Source organism: Muntiacus reevesi, chromosome 3 (assembly GCF_963930625.1).
Source record: "Muntiacus reevesi chromosome 3, mMunRee1.1, whole genome shotgun sequence".
Lineage (NCBI taxonomy): Eukaryota > Metazoa > Chordata > Mammalia > Artiodactyla > Cervidae > Muntiacus > Muntiacus reevesi.
In genome coordinates, this window is record NC_089251.1 from 27,010,903 (window position 1) to 27,033,230 (window position 22,328).

General features: G+C 38.7%; 1 protein-coding gene across 5 annotated transcripts in view; it reads right to left on the reverse strand.

Annotated features, from left to right (window-relative positions):
- Nucleotides 1-19,052, reverse strand: part of PUM2 (pumilio RNA binding family member 2) — a 95,648-nt gene extending 76,596 nt beyond the window's left edge. For all 5 annotated transcript variants that reach the window (XM_065928628.1, XM_065928627.1, XM_065928626.1 and 2 more), the window contains exon 1: nucleotides 18,917-19,052. The gene's annotated coding sequence lies outside the window, so the exon portion shown is untranslated. The remainder of the gene's footprint in view (nucleotides 1-18,916) is intronic.
- Nucleotides 19,053-22,328: the final 3,276 nt, after the last annotated feature.

Genomic DNA, 22,328 nt, shown 5'->3' on the forward strand with positions numbered 1-22,328 from the left:
GGAAGAGTACCAAAAATGCTAAGTATGTACATAAGCACAAAGGACTATTTTTTTTCCCCTCTTTATTTCTTCAAAGTATATATTCCCACTTAAAGCAAAAATTTCATTATGGGTTTGGTAACGTAATAGTTAGATGAACTATTTATACACACATCCAATACCTAACTATAATAAACATCTCTAGCCATACCATCATGACATGGATTTAAAACAGAAGTTCAAGATCAAAGCACTCTTTTACCACCCAACATCTACAGATGGCCCTCAATATCCATCCACATCTGCATGTTTCACCAACCAGGGATCAAAAGTATGAAAAAAATTCCAAAGAGTTCCCAAAATCAAATCCCCTGAGGGCTGGCACCTATTTACATAACATTGACATTGTAATAGATACTCTAAATAATCCAGAGATGATTTAAAGTACACCCCAGTGTGCATACAGATTATATGCACACCACTTTACATAAGGAACTTGAGCATCTTCAGATGTTGGTATTGGGCTGGGGAGGCCCCTGGAACAATGCTCTGCAGATACTGATGAACAACTGTACATTCATAAATATATTTTGGAGGGACCCCAATTATATGATAAGTAAAGGGAATCTTGGACCAAATGTGTCGTACACTTCTCAGTCATGCAATCAAAGTTCTACATCTTACCGTGAACAATTCACTCTAATGTTTAGTATGGTCTGCTCAAACCATCTTTGACTTCCATTGTTTCTTTAAAATTTTCTAAATTGTGGAAGGGTCCATTTCATTTTTTTGCAAGTGCTTCTTAAGATCTCCATACAGCCGTAAACTCAGTGTCCTTTATGATCTTTTTTACATTTGTGATTTTACTTTCTCCTATACCATGTATCTTACAGACCTTGTATTTTCAGATCTCCCATCCCATGACAGCCTCAACTTCTTCCAAACATTAACTATTTCCCAAACCTAATGGCCAATCATCTGAAAGCTTTGGGATACTGCTAACATACTATCAGGAATCAAGTGTTTTCAACCACCTAAAGAGGTCTTCCAATTTCTTAGAAATGCTTCCATTTAAATCCTACCAATTTGACAATGCAGCCATATAACTCTGACTTCATAATTCAATTTATCAATATACATTAAATGATATTAAGCCCTGAAGTCTAGGCTCAATACACAAATATCATACCAATTACAGGTACTAAAAAAAAAAAAACTTCTGTGTGACATCATACTTATCTGTATTCTCTGAGAACAGATTGTTCTTATTAAGATTAATTATTCCACTAGGGTCAAAAAATGTAAGATTCTTGTTACTTAGGATGGAAATAGTTATAAAATTTTACATGTAAGATAATGTGTGTGCATGCTAAGTTGCTCAGTCGTGTCTGACTCTTTGCAACCCCATGGACTATAGCCCGCCAGGCTCCTCTGTCCGTGGGATTCTCCAGGCAAGAATATTGGAGTAGGTTGCCATTTCCTTCTCCAGGGGATCTTCCTGACCCAGGGGTCAAACCCGTGTCTCCTGAGGCTCCTGCACTGCAGGCAGATTCTTTACCGCTGAGCCACCAGGGAAGCTCCTAAGATGATGTGGTAGAGTACAAACCATACGTGATTTAGATTCAGAATACAGAGTTTTGAGTCTTAAATTCTGCCTAACCTCTAAATCTTATCTGTTGTGAAGATCACATGTATCAAAAGTGTTTTGTGAGTGATCAATAAAAAGTGCTCAACAAGTAACTAGTTGTTATTATTAAAAGCATTACATACTATTCTAGAAAGAACTGACACTTTCTGAAACTCAGGTTGCTCAATGTTTGTGTCTCTGGTAGGAAAGCTTCTGTTAGTATTTCAGTCTCCTGCCTTGTTTTCAGGTTCAACACTACTTGACTTGGAACATATTACTTCCGACCTTTCTAACTAGGTTGCCTTTAATTTGCAGTAAATTGTAGCCTCAGATAACTATGGAAGAATTTTAGCTCTAAGAAGGAAACTACCTCTAACACAAACACAAACACAAACACACATTCTGAAGTTTCAATACCTTCTTAGGAAAGCAATTTGGTATCATATATATAGGTTCTTATCTTCTGAACCAGTTTCCCTTACTTTGAAAATCAATCCAAAGAATAAAACCTAAATATAAAAATGTTTTATGTAGAAAAATGTTTGTAGTAGTGTTGCTTACAGATCCCTGAAAGTATAAACTGCATAACTGTCTCACAGTAAGTGATACAACACAAGTATAAATAGTGTAGCTATTAACAATATTTGAGTTTGTAAGGAAATGCTTGTATTAACAATAGCAATGTTAAGAGAAAAAGGAAATATACCAGTATCTGTACAGTCCTTAAGTGATCAGAGCACACCAATTTGTTCCATCCATTTTTATTTTATTACAATAAGCCTGTACAATATACAAATGAGAAAAGACTTTTATTAAGAAGGAAAAATAGGAAGAGGCTTACATCTTCTCAAAAGTAAAAGCATCAGAGCTTTACCGAAGTCCCCTTTTCACTTACTTCTAAGTTTTCATCTGTGGTCCAAATAGATGAGCTCATAAGTTAAAGAGACTCCAAACTGAGAGATGTCTCTTAGTTTTATGGATCCACATACTTTTGTGGCGAATCATGCCCTAGTGCAGAGGTCAACTAACTTTTTCTGTAAAGAAACTGCTGGACAGTATATATACATTTTAGGCTTTACAGGTCATACAGTCCCTAAGCTTCTCAAGTATGCATTTGTAGCACAAAAGCAGCCATGGACAATAAGAAAATGAATGAACACAGATGTGTCCTAATAAAACTTTATTTATGAACAGTGAAGTCTGAATACCATATTTTTTGATGTGTCACAAAATCTTATTTCTTTTGCCTTTTTACCCCCAACAATTAAAAATTCTAAAAGTCAATCCTAGAGAGCAGTTCAAACAAAAACAGGTGGTGAGCCAGATCTGACCTGTAGGCCAAATTTTTCTGACCTGGGCTCTACTGCATTTACTCTTGATTGCTCCACAAAACATCAAATGCAGATAATCCACTCTCAAATTCGAGCAAACCCAAAGTTAAGCATCAGAGCTTCGTTTTTAACCTTTCCATTTATACTATCCCCATGCACATTTTTTATTTTAATAATGAACAAGGATTTCAGATTACATTTAAACGTAGGTGGTGTTATCATTTCCTTTCAAATAACGTGGGTAGATTACAGGGAAAAGACTTTAAAACAAAACCCACAAAACAAGACTCAAGCTCAGCTTTTCAGTTTAAGGTGTTATTTCAATCATCAGAAAGAGAATGGATGAGAAAGTGGGCAAAATAATGGGATAGAAAGAAAATAAACACTGTTTCAATTCTTCTGCAATGAAGTTCATATTAAAATGAAGATGCAGGAGCAGCAGGTCACACATATGCCACTAAGAAGGACTAAAATTTTTGCAAAACACCAAACTGTTATGTTGAACACTATGTCTGCTGGAATCAACTGAGGGCAAGGGAAAACAATCTGGATATAATGTAACAACTCTCCCCTGCATGGTTAGATGTAAAGGAGAAAGCAAACAACCCCTTTCTTCCAACAAGCAATGGAGTAGCAGGCTCTCAGTTAAATAACACTGAACTTTGTTCCCTTCAGGAAAATGTATCCAAAAATTATGGCACACACTATACTGCTTGGGGGTGTAAAGTCTGTTTTCAATTTTTTTGGCTTGCCTTATTAAGCCATGAAGCTTATTTCCTTAAACAACTACAATTTGCTAATACAGAAAATACATAATAGAAACTTATCTATGGCCAAGACTCGGTATAATCTTGAGGTAAATTGAACTAAAAAATTATAGTGTTTCAGGTTATGAGTCTTTTTAACACAATTGTCACAAAAGAGTGTCTTTATTAGGTTCTAAAAGTGAACAGTTTTGGCTGATTTTCTTGTGGACAGCATTATTACTAATTATGTAAGAAAAACAGATAAAGTACCACAAATAACAACTTGGTTAAATTTTTTGAGTTTTCATATGTACTAATGCATAATCCGAAGTTTACAAATAGTCTGTATAATGAACCAAGAATATACATTATTTTCTCAGGGAACATCTGATCCAATTCCTTACCATATGCCTACCATAAAAAAACTGGAACAGAAAAAAAAAAAAAAAAAAAAACTGGAACAGGAAATGGCAACCCACTTCAGTATCCCTGGCCTGGAAGATTCCATGAATAAGAGAACCTGGTGCGCTACAGTACAAAGTGTCACAAAGAGTCAGATACAACTGAGCGACTGAAAAAATAGGTTGGGGGGCAAAAACCATAAAAAATAGGTTGGGGGGCAAAAACCATTTAGAGCTACAATAAAAGGTATTAAAAGCACCAGCATATAATACTAATCACATTTTCACAGCATTATAATTAGTTCTATTTTAAAGCCATAGTAGCTACTAAACTCTGGAGTTAAAGGGGTGACGAACTGTCTTAGCCACCAAAATGCTCAATATATATTTAATGAAAAAATTATTTTAGGAACTGTAAATTCAGATCATGCATGCATGCTAAATCGCTTCAGTCTGTGTTTGACTCTGTAACCGTAACGACTACAGCCCGCCAGACTCCTCTGTCCATGTGATTCTCCAGGCAACAATACTGGAGTGGGTTGCCATGCCCGTCTCCAGGGGATTTTCCTGACTCAGGTATCTAACCCACATCTCTTCTGTCTCCTGCACTGGCAAGCGGGTTCTCTACCACTAGTACCACCTCAGTTCAGTTCGGTTGCTCAGTCATGTCTGACTCTTTGCGACCCCATGGACTGCAGCACACCAGGTCTCTCTGTCCATCACCAACTCCCGGAGTTTACTCAAACTCATGTCCATTGAGTCGGTGATGCCATCCAACCATCTCATCCTCTGTCGTCCCCTTCTCCTCCCGCCTTCAATCTTTCCCAGCATCAGGGTCTTTTCCAGTGAGTCACTTCTTCACATCAGGTGGCCAAAGTGTTGAAGTTTCAGCTTCAACATCAGTCCTTTCAATGAATATTCAGGACTTATTTCCTTTAGGATAGACTGGCTGGATCTCCTTGCTGTCCAAGGGACTCTAAAGAGTCTTCTCCAACACTCCAGTCCAAAAGCATCAATTCCTCTCTGCTCAGCTTTCTTTACAGTCCAACTCTCATCCATACGGGAGCACTGGAAAAACCATAGCCTCGACTAGACAGACCTTTGTTGGCAAAGTAATGTCTCTGCTTTTTAATATGCTGTCTAGGTTGGTCATAACTTTTCTTCCAAGGAGCAAGTGTCTTTTAATTTCATGGCTGCAGTCACCATCTGCAAGGATTCTGGAGCCCAAAAAATAAAGCGACACCTGGGAAGCCCAAAATTCAGATCATGAAATCATCTAATATCTGGATAGTGACTGTTTATACGTGCCTTCATTTATACACAATGTTCATTTTAACAGACATAAACAAGGTTCTTCCTCAGACTTTATGTACAACTGAAAACATTTACCAACATAAAATGAGTGCAACTTCCCATTGGCACTACTTCTCCTAATTGGTCCTTTAATATATAGAGGCTGTTGCTACCCCAAGAATCAACTACAAGAACAAAGTACATGAAAACTTAATTGACTGATGTAAGTCAATATACACAAAGAGTAACTTAAGCTGCTTATAAAATATCCCTACAGTAGTCAAACTCCTTGGATTGATTTTAACAAACATAATCATTGAGCATAAATTAGCAGTATCCACTGAAAACAGGGGAGAAAGAAACGGTAGCCCACTCCAGTATTCTTGCCTGGAGAATCCCATGGACAGAGGAACCTTGGTGGGCTATATAGTTCATGGGGTCGCAAAGAGTCGGACACAACTGAGCTTCTGAGCATTGAAAACAGGCACTAAAGTCCTTAAGAATACCTTAATCTCTTCAGCACAGGAAATCACTTTCACAAATTTTCCAACAAAATTAATTTGTTTAGCAATGCCTCTTCTTATCCGTATGACAAAGGTAAACTAAATCCAGGTTTGTGTTTGTTTCTGGTAGACTATTAGCTTTCACCAACTTAACATCTGAAGTCTCTAGGAATCACCATCAACATCTAGTCATTTGTTATTTATCTGGGGGAACAAACTGAGCCACACACTTTTTCAGAGGTGTTGAACAAGTCACTGAGGTGGTGGCTGAGCCAGAAGCCACAAATTTTTTTTGATATATGCTACTCATTTGTCCATGTACTTCATGGGAGAATGACATATTTGTTTTACCACCATCAAGAACAGTACTGTATATTAAGGAAAAGTCAAATTTTACGTTTTGAATAAAACCTGGCCAAAAAAATGTGTTATCTATATACAGACTCCCAGAAACTAGAAATCTTCAAAGACCCTAGCTTAAATCTTCTAAGATTAGAAATTAAGATTGTTCCAACACAAGCATTAAGACATTAAATAAAAATTTACCAAATATTTATGTGCAAGAAAACTTGTAGCTCTTTGAGGCACAATCTCAGACATATTCTCAAGGAGACATAATGGGGATAAATACATACTTACATACTTGCAGCTGCAAGGTGAGGTACTTTTTCCTTAGAATTCTCCCAAAGGAGAATCACTATATTTAGTCCTTACAAAGTCTCTTATACTACAAGGCATTCTCTCAATTGGTTAAGAAATAAAACACTGATTATTGAAATTTCTTTTTGAAAAACAGAATACTGCTCAAAGAAAATCTACACACTAAAACAACCTCAATGCTAGTTTTTGATGCTTTTACATATCACCTGAGAGCAGTAGGTCAAATAACTTAGATGGAAAATGAAGATAACTATTAGATAACTCAAAATGGTTCTAATCAGACCAAGATACATGTGAAATGTCCAATGCAAATTATTAAATGAGTCACCTCAAAAAGCAGTATTTCTAAGTTAATGTTTTTATATATAATATGCCATCATTCTGAAAGTGGAACTAGCATTTATACGCCTCATGATACATGTAATAAAAAATGAAGAAAACTGCTTTTTTAAAAAAAGTAAATCAGTAAACACCAATCTAAGAAAGCTGCTAGATCTAAATACTGATTTATTAGAAATATGAGAAAGAGAACATGCAAAATCAATAGATAACACAAGGATGCAACTGCCCAATCCAGAATATGGAAAAAAGAAAAAAATTCACCTTCATTTCACTATCTATGAAATTTTGTTATGAGGAGGGGAGAGGAAGGACTATTATATAAACTACAGGCTTAAAAGTCAAATATATTGTATAAACTTTGCTTGAATCCTGATTCTAACAAACCAACTATAAAAAAGACTTCTGAGAAAATCAGAGAAATCTAAATATAGAATGGGTATTAGATGATATTAAGGAATTTTATTAGCAGTAATAATAGTAAGATTGTATTTTTTACTAAGTTCGCATAAGCATGAGAATTTATGCTTAAACTAGCTATTGTCTGGGATTTGCTTTGAAATATTTTAAAAAAGTAAAATATAGGTATAAAGATTTCACACAACGTTGCACATGGATGATCTAGTACTCCAAGGTATACTATACTATTCTACTTGAGTTTGAAAACTTCCATAGTAATTTTAACAAGATAACAATATGACCAGCAGCCTTGTGAAGCATTTAAACCCTTGTTAAGTATTTAAGCTGGGCTCTGAGGGATAGGTAAGTTTTGGATACCCTCCCACACACCTTGAGACAAAACATTTATCAACTGCAGCTTGTAAAGGGGGTTACTCTCTACAAGATTAACTGACTTATGATCCAAGCTGTTGTTTAAACCTAACATCACCTATTTCCTCAACTGCAGTTTTGACAAGGAGTATATGAAACTAAAAACAACAACAACAAAGAACTATTTCCAAATGAGGATAAACCTCTCTAGACTAATTTCTATCAGACACCATCCCTTAAAGAGAAAACAGAATTTACTGAGCACTTGATTTTAGCCCAGTGATCACAGTAGGCATGTTATATTTAATTCCCACAACAATCCAGCAAAGTAGGTATTGTATTCCTAATTACAAACAAGAAAACTGTGCTCAACTTCTCCACCCTAGTAGACAAAGCTATTAAAATGGCAGAGGATTCAAGAATATGAAGACTCCAAAAGCACCATGCTATTTTCCACACCAACCAAGCATAAACCATCACTCTCTTCTCCAACTTTCCTCTTGTTGAACTATTCCAGTCCCCTGGACAGCCCTGTCATTTTATCTCTTCATGTGCAAATCCTACAATTCTTTTGATTTGTTTGGCTCAAATGCCACTTTCTCCTTTAAAACCTTCTCCAAATAATCTTTTTCTCAATTCTCCTGACATTTAATGTGTATTTTTCAATGTATTAATATCATCTTACCCATGAGAATTTAAAACTGCATCAGAATCATGTACCACAATTTTGCATACTGTTCTGGTTGTGCTAGTGTTCTGTGAAATGTTAACAGTCATGAGGGAGGAGACCAAAAGGATACTAAATACTGTAATAAGGAGGGAAAGAAAATGATAAAATTATCAGCTATACACCCATTAAAAGCATGAGATGGGTGTATTTATGCATACATGGAAAAAATTTTAGACTATTAAGTGAAAAGTCAAGGTAAAAACCAGTGATTCTATCTTTCCACTTCTGTAAAATCAGGACACATGCATACGTATGTATACATGGAAAATAGAGTGATACAACCGCTAATAATGGTCATGTCAGGGAAGAGATATTCATGATTTTTTTTATAGTTCTATACTCTTTGAATACTTATATCTTAAAAACATTTAAAATATATACATGTTAAAAATCACTAGGTTAAGTCGGCTTGGAAAACAATGTTTTATATGGTAGAACTCAAATATACATACATCTATACATGAAAAAGGTATCATGAGTTATAAAGAAACATAACAGAAAAACATCTTTTCAGTAAATTAAGTATCACTTAAAAGAAAATATTCTCCAGAATTCCCTGAAGAACCAATGGTTACGACTTGCTGCTTTCACTCCTCTGGGGCCCAAGTTCAATCCTGCCCCTTATCTGTAAACTTCTAAGGGTTTTAAAAATGTTATGAAACAATTAACATGTACAAGCACACCTTCTATAGCAATTACCTCTAGACACATCTTCATGATATTTTAGGTTAAAAAAAAAAAAGGAAACCCAATTTGTAGATCTAAATATTCTATCATCTGATTTAAAGGAATTGCACTTCTGGTTAGCACTTACTTTTTCACCCTAATTCTTCGATATACTTTCCAAAGTGTTCAAAAAAAAAGGAGCAAAAGAAACTATACATTAAAATTCAACATATTTTACAGTATGATTTACATATTTCTAGTTTTCAAAACATTTCACAGTATTGTTCTTTGCTTTGTAAGTATTCTTTGACAAAAGGTTAGGGAAGAAGAGGGGAACTGGCTTAAGAAAAATTCACAATTACTTCTACCACTCAAGACCATCACTGATCTAATTCAGAAATTCCCAAAGAAAGCCAAAACACTCCAGTTCTAGGCTATTATCTCATTCTATCATCAATGTGAATCAGTAAGTTTAATCACTACAGGAAGCTACCTCTAAGTTTGGACTCTCAAAGGCTTAATACCTGGGGTGTTAATCATTCACTTGCATCGAACCCAGGTCTCCTGCACTGCAGGCAGATTCTTTACCATCTGAGCCACTAGGGAAGACCACCTGGGGTAGAATACACTAAAATAAGATGGGTGATGGATCAAAGATGTGTTTTTTCCCATACATATAGCGAGGACCTGTTAATTGACCCTCAGAAAACTAAACGTGCTAACATTTTGAAAATTCTTCATGTACCCCTCAGGGATATGAGCATCTCAGTGTTAAGGTCACTGGTTATCATATCCTCATAGTGCATGAGGCTCTAGATAGGTTTGAAAACTACAAACACATCCCACCTATCTAAGACTTATCTGAATTAGTCCTAGAAGGGAGACAGGCACAAATTTGGGGAGGCTTGCCTGGTGGCTCGGAGGGTAAAGCGTCTGCCTGCAATATGGGAGACCCGGGTTTGATCCCTGGGTTGGGAAGATCCCCTGGAGAAGGAAATGGCAACCCACTCCAGTATTCTTGCCTGGAGAATCCTATAGATGGAAGAGCCTGGTAGACTACAGTCCACGGGGTTGCAAAGAGTCGGACACGACTGAACAACTTCACTTTCTTTCTTTCTTTCCTTCCGTTCTCCAAGTAATGCTTCCCTTTGCAGATAGGGTTGAGACCCTTATACATACCATACCACCTGTATCAGTTCAGTTCAGTTGCTCAGTCGTGTCTGAACTCTGTGACCCCACGAACCACAGCATACCAGACCTCCCTGTCCACCACCAACTCCCAGAGTCCACTCAAACCCATGTCCATTGAGTCAGTGATACCACCCAACCATCTCATCCTCTGTTGTCCCCTTCCCCTCCTGCCATCAATCTTTCCCAGCATCAGGGTCTTTTCAAATGAGTCAGCTCTTCGCATCAGGTGGCCAAAGTATTGGAGTTTCAGCTTCAACATCAGTCCTTCCAATGAACACCCAAAACTGATGATCTTTAGGATGGACTGGTTGGATCTCCTTGCAGTCCAAGGGACTCTCAAGAGTCTTCTCCAACACCACAGTTCAAAAGCATCAATTATGTGGCACTCAGCTTTCTTTATAGTCCAACTCTCACATCCATACATGACCACTGGAGAAACCATAGCCTTGACTAGACGGACCTTTGTTGCCAAAGTCATGTCTCTGCTTTTTAACATGCTGTCTAGGCTGGTCATAGCTTTCCTTCTAAGGACTAAGCGTCTTTTAATTTCATGGCTGTAATCACCATCTGTAGTGATTCTGGAGCCCCAAAATATAAAGTCAGCCACCGTTTCCCCATCTATTTGCCATGAAGTGATTGAGACCAGATTCCATGATCTTAGTTTTCTGAAAGTTGAGCTTTAAGCCAACTTCTTCACTCTCTTCTTTCACTTTCATCAAGAGGCTTTTTAGTTCTTCTTCACTTTCTGCCATAAGGATGGTGTCATCTGCATATCTGAGGTTATCTGCCATAAGGATGGTGTCATCTGCATATCTGAGGTTATTGACATTTCTCCCTGCAATCTTGATTCCAGCTTGTGCTTCCTCCAGCCCAGCGTTTCTCATGATGCAGTCTGCATATAAGTTAAATAAGCAGGGTGACAATATACAGCCTTGATGCATTCCTTTTCCTATTTGGAACCAGTCTGTTGTTTCATGTCCAGTTCTAACTGTTGCTTCCTGACCTGCATACAGGCAGGTCAGGTGGTCTAGTATTCCCATCTCTTTCAGAATTTTCCAGTTTATTGTAATTCACAGTCAAAGGCTTGGGCATAGTCAATAAAGCAGAAATAGATGTTTTCTGGAACTCTCTTGCTTTCTCAATGATCCAGCGGATGTTGGCAATTTGATCTCTTGTTCCTCTGCCTTTTCTAAAACCACCTTGAACATCTGGAAGTTCACGGTTCACGTATTGCTGAAGCCTGGCTTGGAGAATTTTGAGCATTACTTTACTAGCACGTGAGATGAGTGCAGTTGTGCGGTAGTTTGAGCATTCTTTGGGATTGCCTTTCTTTGGGATTGGAATGAAAACTGACCTTTTCCAGTCCTGTGGCCATTGCTGAGTTTTCCAAATTTGCTGGCATATTGAGTGCAGCACTTTCACAGCATCATCTTCCAGGATTTGAAATAGTTCAACTGGAATTCCATCACCTCCACTAGCTTTGTTCGTAGTGATGCTTCCTAAGACCCACTGGACTTCACATTCCAGGATGTCTGGTTTTAGGCGAGTGATCACACCATCGTGATTATCTGGGTCATGAAGATCTTTTTTGTACAAGGGTTTAATTCACAAGGACCCTAGTGATTTTCCAACTAAAAGTTTTGTATCATTCATCATGGCATAACAGAAACAGAAACCAGAACTAGAAGATCTATAATATGGTACCATGTTTGCCTCTAAGTACCTAAATGAACTCAAAGCACTTGAACTCTCTGCTTCTGTTTTCCCGTTTGCAAATGACAGTAACAATGTTTCCCTCATAACGTTATTGTGGAGACTAGATAACATGTAAAACTGCAATATAAGTCCTCTCTAGTGTATTAACAAATCATAATGAGTAAACATATTTTTTTCCTGTTTGAGAATCAATATATAATCCTTTGACACAGTTATTTCTCTTCTGACAATTTAACTTATACAAACAACATAAAAGGATGAACTGAATAATGGTATTTACTGCAACATTTGCTTGCATAGTTAAAAAAAGAACCTAAACAAACAAAAAAAATGGGTTAGCAAAAATAAAGTCATGCAGTATTACAAGTTATTAAAATTAAACTTACATGTACTAATACAGTAAAATATCCATGATATTAAATAAAAACACCAGGTTGCCTGAGGTGTGTAATCTGATCCATGTTTTGTTTAATAAAAGAGGGGCAATGTATATGTTTGTGTGGAGTATGAAAAAATAAACACCCAAGTTTGGTAAGAGACTGGGTACTGCTGGCTTCAGGCTTTTGTATTTCTGTGTTCTAAGGCTTGTAAGCAAAATAAATTGTTTTTTTAAAAAAGGTTCTATATTAATACAGTTTAAATCTATTACAGTTTAGAAACTTTATCACAAAACAGAGTACAAGCAATTTTGTGCTACTTTCAATTTATTTTAGTACTAGGTTGAATGCCCAACAGATGAAGATCTGTCTCCAATGGTGATCTAGAAATTTTCAATTGTTACACATTATCAATTAGAGGCAACATAGCACCAAGGGGAAATAACTAAAAAAATCTTAATTAGGTTTTAACAGAGAATTAAAGGAAATCATTTGAATTCGTGGTACGAGACAACTGGAAAAAGCAAAAACCATTTTAAGCAGCAGATTTAAGTGCAACTTTTAGAAGATTTTCTTCTTCAGACAAAAATTTTCCAAAGTGTGTTTCTTAATCACCAACGCACAGCATTCTTTAAAATAAGAGGTTCCTTGTCCAACACACTTAGAACACACTGCTCCCCAGCACCCATTTGTTCTTTTGCAAGCTTAGCACAAGGTCATTCTGGAATCCATTCTTTGTGATATTAGCATAGTAAAGGCTCTGAGATGTCCCACAATTAAAACTGCTTAACTGGGAATCCTCTAGCAGTCCAGTGGTTAGAACTCCGCACTTCATCTGCTGAGGGCCTACGTTTCATCGCTGGTTGGGGAACTAAGATTCCACAAGCCCTGAAGTGTGGCAAGTACACATGCATAAATAAATAAATCTACTTCACTTTAACCTAGTATGACTGTAACTTTCTATAAACATGTTAACACAAAAGATGATATTTTGAGAAGCAGTCATTCTAGTTTAGTCCAAAAAAAAGAAAAATGAATGAGTTATCTATTTCAATTTTCTTAACTTTTCTCTAGGAAAAGTCATAACCTGTGACAGTTTAGTGTTTTAACTGCTTAGTTTACTGTGACTATCATGAACAGTGTAAGAAAAACATGAGCAGTGCAAATTTTTGAATTAAATATAAGGAAATCTTTTAGGTGATGAGTATGAACTGTTTTTTTTTTTAAACAGGTTCCTCAAATATTCAAGAACAAGCCTTGGACTCATGATCTGCTTCCCAATCACTTTAAATTGAGATGACCATACCAATTTCCTAAAGATACAGAAGTAAAACAAACCCTAAGCTCTCACTTAGAAAACAACAAAAACTCAAAAGCACCTACACTGCAGTTTCTGAAAAGAGAAACCAAATGTATGTTAGTTTCAAGGACTACCAGTTTCAAGGTACATACCAGAAAAAGTGCCTGTGGTAGAAATAGTTGAGTATAATCTAAATGAAATTCACTCTACACAAAATAAAAAATTTTGGAAGACATATCAAGTGATTCATAGGAAATGTACACAACAAAAACTAATCTTAGGAAAATACCTAAGCAAATATTAAATAACAAAAGTAGTAAACTCAAGTTTAACTTCTAAAGTCATAAAGATGGGGGGACACAGTATATTATACAATGAAACTCTCAGTATCCAGTTCCTTGGAGGCAACCTTTCTTTTTTTTTTTATGAGGTAATCTTATTTCTAACACTAAGCTTTAAAAGAAAATTCTTATATACAGTATTATAGAGAACTCAAGAGTTGTAACAGAAAATATACTCAACGACTTGCTTAGCAGATGCAAGGTTTCATAATCTCATTTTTTAGCCAATCCTTCAGGGAAAGTCATGTGTCTAACTCCTCTAACACAATCCAGGGAAAGCGACTCACAGTATATGTTATGGGTTCCTGGACAATAATGGTCTAAATCTTTCCAAGACATTATCTCCAAAGTCTGCACAGAATTGTTCAAATTTAAAATGGCCCTTAAATCCAGTGGGTCCCTACCTCCCCTTCTAGCTCTGCCATTCTCCCTATCTGGGTCACTACACACACTAATCCCTCTGGCTAAATGCCATTTCACCCATCTCTTGACTAAATTAACATTTCTAAGTCTTCTTACAGTCCACTTGACCTCTCCTGGAAAGCTTCTCCTGACCCCCCGCAGTGTCTACCTACCTGAGTCCACAGCACTTCTGCACCACCACCTAGGGTGGCACTTAGTGTATTGCACTGTGTAAACATGAGTTTTATCAACTTCCTCTCCACTGTAAACATAACCTTATAGTTGCAGTAAAACAGTAAGACCAGAGACCACTGCCCCCACCAACATCTAAACACTGTAGCACATGACAGGCCTGCCTGCAAACCTCAAAAAATGAAGGCAAGTTTCTGATACTCTAGCTTGATGAAATGATACAACTTAGACTATCCAGAGTAACAAATGGACTGAATGGGAATTAATACTCCATGGGTACCTTCTTAACCAGACTTGGGATAAAAATTAGCAAACGATTTATCTTTGAGTACTCCTATTTTTGCTTGTATAGGCGCCACATAATTTAGAGTTTAAATGAAGACTGAGGATGCACAAACACAAATTGGATGAAAAGCAATCAATTATTATTCCTACTGCAAGGTGGTCCAAGAAAACATCATAGGAAACCCTGAATTTCTAAATTCTCTACATTTCAAATCTTAATTCTGGTTATGCTGAATCAGTTTTAAATGACTCAGGTTTTGCCATGGAAAGTGTAATGTTTTTGCATTTAATCACGCTAAAAGTGTTAATAAAATACTATGTGTGTGTGTCTTAGTCACTCAGTCATGTCCAACTCTTTGCAACCTCATGAACTGTAGCCCACCAGGCTCGTCTCTGTCCCTGCAATTCTCTAGGCAAGAATACTGGAGTGGGTTGCCATTTCCTTCTCCAAGGGATCTTCCCCACTCAGGGATTGAACCCATGTCTTCTGCATTGGCAGGCAGTTTTTTTTTTTTTTTTTTTAACCACTGAGCCACCCAGGAAGCTATTCATTTACTTTCTTTTAATGTCAGAATGAAGAAAACCATTTTATACAGTGAAAGACTATCTCCCACTGATTCCCTAGTAAGCCTTTCAGAAACAGTGTCTAAAATCAGAGATCACCACTTAAGAGATCTAGAACTTGCTACTCTTGACATAAAATGTTCCACAAACAGAAACCACAAAGACATCTCTAAAATTAAGTCTCACATACTTTTTTGGGGGGACTTAAAAAAACCAACCCCTTCTCACACTATTTTTTACGTACTCTGGAAGTCAGCTACAGATTTTATTCTCCTAGGCAGGCACTGAGTAGATGGTTTTGTACTGTCAATTTACAGTCAACTTCACCAGAACTCTTCCAGGAAGCAGAATTTTGCGATCCAAATACACATATCATCCTAGGTAGGTGAAAATGACTGCCTTTTCTGTCCCACTTCCGGTTAAAGTGTTCTGACACCCTAACTATCCCTTTTCCCTTCACACTTCTTAGGTGCTTTTGTATCTGACAGGTATGGTAAAATTCTGGAGTATGTATGTAAGGTGGACACAATCTGGAAGTTTTTCAGTGCTGTAAAATCTTTTATCTCCTCACAAGATAATGGTAAGAGAATAAGAAGTGAAAATCTGTGATATGTCTCTAAGCATATTGCTATATGAAAATCTGAGAAGCAGCAGCATGTATCATGCACCTACCTATGTAATAATTCTATACAGCATTTCACTGGAAAAGTGTGAGATATTATTTCTCTGTAAATTCACTTTTTCTACTACAAAAGCAACAACTAAATAAAAATGTCTTCTATCTATATTGCTAAATATAAAAATCACTATTTAAGTATTAATTTCTAAATAATAGGGTTTGAAGAAACCTTTTTCCCACCACATCATAGGGTTTGAAGAAACCTTTTTCCCGCCACATCAGAATTCAGGAGTGAGAGACATAGGAGTTAAGACTGATGGTAATCCATATAGCTCCTTTATTTCTGAAAAGCAAAATCTAAACCTAGACCAAGACAGCATCCTAACAACCACACTTCATAATTATCCTAATCCAGTCACAGGTAGCACTGGTCAACCACAGTCCTCCTCCAGAAAGGGACAGAGTCTATCACTGGTGACCTCAGGAAGAAGCAGAGTGCTTTCTGCAAGGGGGCAGGCCCCCAAAGAGAAAGGGGAAAGGGGCTGAGCCATATACTTGATCAGCTCCTTCTTATAAACTCATCAAAAGGAAAAGTGAGAAGGTGGGACAATAGGAGCAAGTCAGACTATTTTTATGCTTTCTAAAAGACAGCAAAAAATCTAGTATGTAACAAGTCAATTTACAATGTTACATGTACAATTATTATCTTAATCATACCTGTCAGTAAAATGGCCTCAAACTGTGAATGCAAGCTAAACAAAGCCATTCAGATATTTCAAGTAGGTATCCACAAGTTATAAAAACATGAAAAAATACAGAGTGTTTTCCTGTCTTAGAAACCCAACAAATTCAAAGGTCGCTGAATTACAAAGTACAAAGAACTTGAATCTAGAAGACAGACCCAACCTCCACTTAAAACTATGAAGATCCTATCAGTATCAATAAAAAGGAGGCAGTCTGGTCACAGAGAAGACTGGCTTTGGATGTCACACCTGGCCTTAATCTCTGAAAGTAATGACTTCTGTTAACGTGGATAGTACCTACACAGGAAGTAAACTACATAGGAAGATAAATTATCTTTCAACACCGGAAAGATTTATAAACAAGTATGGAAGGTTTAAGAGAAACAAAATCCTAATATTAGTATCTGTATTAAGACTGCTTATTTGGCTTATTACATACTTGTAATGCCTAAAAAAACTGACCTATTAAAGTGACAACCTTGTATGATCAATTTAAATGTGGCAGTATTTAGGCTTTAAAAAGCTGAAATTTTATTAATATAAAACATCTAGGAGAACTTTAGACTCAAAATAAGAAAATTATGTATTAAAATTAAAGTTTAAATTGTTTGAAGATATTTGTTAATTGTAAATGTAACCTGAAGAGTTATTGTGCAAATAACAAAAATGAACTTTAAAAACTGAAGAACCAGGATTCTGAAATATAACTTTAATTTTTTTTTTTTTAATATGGCTTATCTCATACAAAACCCGCCCTCTGGAACACCAAAAGACAATTACAAACAACTCAATGTCACCAGAAATTGGGCTTTTAAAAGACATGCTTGAAATAAGGGAAACGCCAGCAACTATTTAGGACGACTGTACAGATAAAAAGCAAATCATTTTTTTTTTCAAGCAGGGTATTAAAAAACTAAGAACAGAAACTTAGCCAATTACAACTCTTTTATGTTTGTGTTTTTAACCGGATTCCTGGCCAGAAATCCTTAAATCATCCTCCAGTGCTCCAGGTCACATGGTGAAGAGTCACCTATCAAACACGAATCTAAGCAGTAAACAAGTCTACTGAAATTCTTAGGTAACACCCTTTATTAAAATGTTCTTGATATACAATACCTTTCCAAGTACTACATTTCTCTCAAACATTTAAAAGCTTTTTTCTAGTACAGCTTCCCCTCCCCCCAAAAAAACCCTTTGCCCCTAAGTCTGTCACCAATTTTTAAGCTAAAATCTCACAAAGAACTAAGTCCAGATTTTAACACGGTTGTCTTATTATACAAGATTAACCCCGCAATTCCCATCCCATTCAAACGTTTAAATGTGTCAGAATGAAAAGCTAAGAAAAGTTGGTTTTCCCTACCTGTGGTCTCGGAAGTTAACACTAACTTTAACACGTGTGTTTGGGCAAAAAAAAATTTAACATGTTCCCCAAACTTGGCCCAGTTCAGATGCAAAACAATGGCTAAAATGAGTGAAGTTTTAATCTCTTCTTTGGTTTTAATTTTTACACATTTCCCTGAGTCTCGATATCGGTTCCAGTTAACAAAAACACAACACTCCTCACCAATAGCACCTAACACAACGAACCCATAAGCCATACACCGTCCCTTTCGTCCCTACACCTGTCTGCCGGAAGCTTTTCCTGGACACGCTCGGGATCTCAAGCATTCATCCCCACACTTGTTTTCATAAACCCGCTCCTTCCTCTTCGCCCACTTCCAACTCGCAGCATGCTTCTCGGGATCCACCCGGCCGCTCTCCCCCCGCACGTTCCGAGCCTTTAAGGGCTGGGCAGGCGGACAGCTCGATCTCTAACCCTGGGACCCAGAAAGAGACGGGAGGGCCCCCCACTTCCCCCGCAAACTCCGCGAGGCTCAGACGCGGGGAGGAAAGGAAGCGGGAAAGGCGTGAGCACTCCCCCCCCAACACACACACGCCGGGCGCACACCCCCTTCCGGCACCCCTCCTCCCCCTGCATTGTGCGAGCGGGCCCCAGGCCGCGGCCGTCCAGAGTTGCCTGCGGGCCCCGTCCGCCCTCCCGCCGGCGGGCTGCCCCCAGCCGAGACCGCCACACAAAGCCCGGGGAGCCGCCCCGCGGCGCCAGAGCACGGGGAGAGGGGTGCAAGCGCGACTGACTTACGGGGCTGCTGCGGCCGCGCTGCCTCAGCCGGGGACACCGACCGTTGGGCACACGGCGGCGTCGCTCTTGGCCGTCCTCCCCCTCCTCCGCCTTCGGTGGCGGCAAGATCTTCTTTCTCCACCTACCTCCCTCCCCCCCACCCCACCTCCTCCTTCTCCTCCCCCTCCTCCTCCGAACCACCGAAGTACCGAGGGTGAGACACAGAGACTCACAACAACATGGCTGCCACCGCCGCCTCCCCTCCCCTCCCCCCCGCCCACCGGGCGCGCGCAAAGCACTCCGGGAGAAAAGGGAAGGGAGGGAGGCGGTGGCGGGGCGGGAGTGCTCACCACGGTGCCACTCCTCTCAGTGGCTTCCGACGCTTCTCCCGCGCTCCAGGCGCCCGCCGGCGGCAGCTCTGCGCGTGCGCACGCTCTCCGCGCTCGCGCGTTTCGGCCGTCCCTCCAGCGTCTGCGTCTCCGCCCTCACCTTGCGAGCTCGCGGCTGGACCTGAGCTCGGCTGAGGCGGCGGGCGGGAGCGCGCGCCGGGCTCGGGCAGCGCAGGCGTGGTGTCTTCGAACGCTGCTGTCGTGTCCGTCTTCCCGCGTGGGGCCTAGTCTTTCGAACTCGCTGGCCTTGCGCTTCCTGTCCAGTAGTTCATTGTTCTTCCCCGCACACCCCGACTTCCTTGTGAGGGTGTCAGCGCCCTCCCCACCGCGGTGCAGTCCTCTCACTTTCGGGGTGCCGGCGCCCACAAGACCCGGACCAGTAGTCCAGGCCCTTAGGTTTCACCCTTATCCTCACCCCGAAGGAAGACGGTGGGAGGGGCGGGCGGGGACACGAGTGTGGAAAAGTGAACCCCTTAAGTGGACTTATGCGGGGGGCTGCCCCCCCACCCCTCTAACCTCTGTACTTGGCCCGGTAAACACAAAGGAAACTCGGGTGTTCTGCTAGGCCAGGGATTCTCTCTCGCGGCTGCTTCCCAAGTCTGGATATCTGTAGCAGGCTCTTTTGTTAGCCTTCCTGTGTTCAGCCTCAGCTGCTGTAAATATCAGGTGTGCTTGATATTTAAGGTGGTCAGTGTACGTGTCATTGACAGTGATGCATGACAGACATTTTAATCATCTGGAAGCTCATTAGAAATGCAGAATCTTGGCCCCAGTCCAGAACTTAGTGAATCAAAATCGTTTTAACAAGATTCCCAGGCAATTCCTCTACACAATGAATTTGAAGAAGCATTGGTGATCCTATCATAATAATTCCATCTCAGTAGGAACTATTTCAGCAATGGGTGTGTCATCCATTTAAAGCCAATGAGACACAAAGGTGCCAACTCAGAACTTTGGGGTGGGGGTCGGGGGGCTCTGTAAGGAGCCAGTCTCTCCTTCTGAATGTATAAGACAGCAAGAAAGCATGTTGCCTCAGTTCCTGCTGTCAGGCATCTTAGACCACAAGGGAACCTAGACTGGGGTCAAGTAGCCTACTCAAGAGTGTTCATTCTCCTCTTCTAGAGTAACTAACATATCTGGTGGCACAGAGAAGGCATAGGATGAACAATTGTCCTTTGCATTCCAGCCACATGCATTGCATCTAAGGGTTATGTCTATGTGGCCTGTTGAGACAAGTGCTTCTCAACTATAGTTGCATGTCAGAATCACCTGGTCAACATTTTAAAGATCTTAATTTCCAGGCCCCATCCCAGAGATTTTTATTTAATGGGTCTGAGCGGAGACACTGATGGTTTTAAAAAGCTCCTCAGTGGTTATGCTATGTAGCAATTGAGAACCACCAGCTTAGATCACATTTTACAGCATAATGCTATTTCAGTATTCCTTATGCAAATACCTGCTTTCCACTGGGACTGCTCGCTCAAGAAACTTCTTGTAAACTCCTTTTATAACTTTGTGGTTTTAATAAAAATCATTTAAGCCTTTTATAGAAGCTTCAAGAAATAAAGAAAAGCTCCAGGAAAACTGGAGTGAGTAGTCTATCCCTTCTCCAGTGGATCTTCACAACCCAGGAATTGAACCAGAGTCTCCTGCACTGCAGGCAGATTCTTTACCAACTGAGCTATCAGGGAATCCTAAAGAAAAGCTCAAATCACCCCAATTTTAATATCTCAGAAATACTACAAATAACCATGGTTGGTGAACACCATTATTACATAGATAAATACAGATAGAAAGGTGGATAGAGAGCTACATACATAGAGTGATTGTAACAGTGGTAAGCTCAATCTGCACATGTTTTTAAAGTACAGTGTTGAATTTAGTCTTAAATTTAACTGAAGGATCTACTCAGATGCGTGTTTCTTTACTGCAAGAGAAACTGACTCGTGAGAAGTTTCTCGAAGGTTAAACACAATTATAAAAATCATTAATAGGGCAGAGTAACTTTTTCAAACTACATGCTTCAGTATTGGTATGAGTTCCCTGCTATGAAAGATAGATCTGCACACTTTCAGTTCCTTCTACCTCTGTCCTGCACTTCCTAATTTTTTGCTTATATGATTTTTCACTTTCTCAGGGTTTATAACATTGACATGCTATATTAATAAATCATTTCCATACTGATTTGTCTTAATTTCAGCATTTAAATGTATTTTTCTTTAGTTTTTTAATTAAAGCTTAGTTAATTTACAATATTGTGTTAGTTTCTGGTGTATAGAAAGTGACTCATATATATATATATATATATATATATATATATATATGTTGTTGTTTTTTTCGGATTCCTTTCCCTCATAGTATATTACAAGATCCTGGGTATAGTTCCCTGTGCTATAGAGTAGGATCCTGTTGTTATCTAGTTTATATAGTAATATGTATCTGCTAATCCCAAACTCATAATTTATTCTACCCCCCTGCCCCCCATTTCCCCTTTTGGTAACTGTAAGTTTATTTCTATGTCTGTGAGTCTATTTCTACTTTGTAAATAAGTTCATTTGTATATATATTTTTTTAGATTCTACATGAGTGATATCACATGATATTTGTCTTTCTCTGTCAGACTTACTTCACTTAGTATGATAATCTCTAGGTCCATCCATGTTGCTGCAAATGGCATTATTCTGCTCTTTTTCATAGCTGAGTTATATTCCATTTTACATATATACCACATCTTCTTTACCCATTCATCTGTCAATGGACACTTAGGTTGCTTCAATATCTTGGCTATTGTAAATAGTGCTACTATGAACATTGGGGCGCATGTATGTTTTTAAATTAGTGTTTTCTCTGGATATGTATGCCCAGGAGCAGGATTGCTGGATCATATGCTAGCTCTATTTTTAGTTTTTTGATGAGTCTCCTCCATACTGTTCTCCTGAGTGGCTACACCAATTTACATTCCTGCCAACAGTCTAAGAGGGCTCCCTTGTTTCTACACCCTTTTCAGTTAAAAGTATTTATTATTGTTTATTGCTTCTTCATTT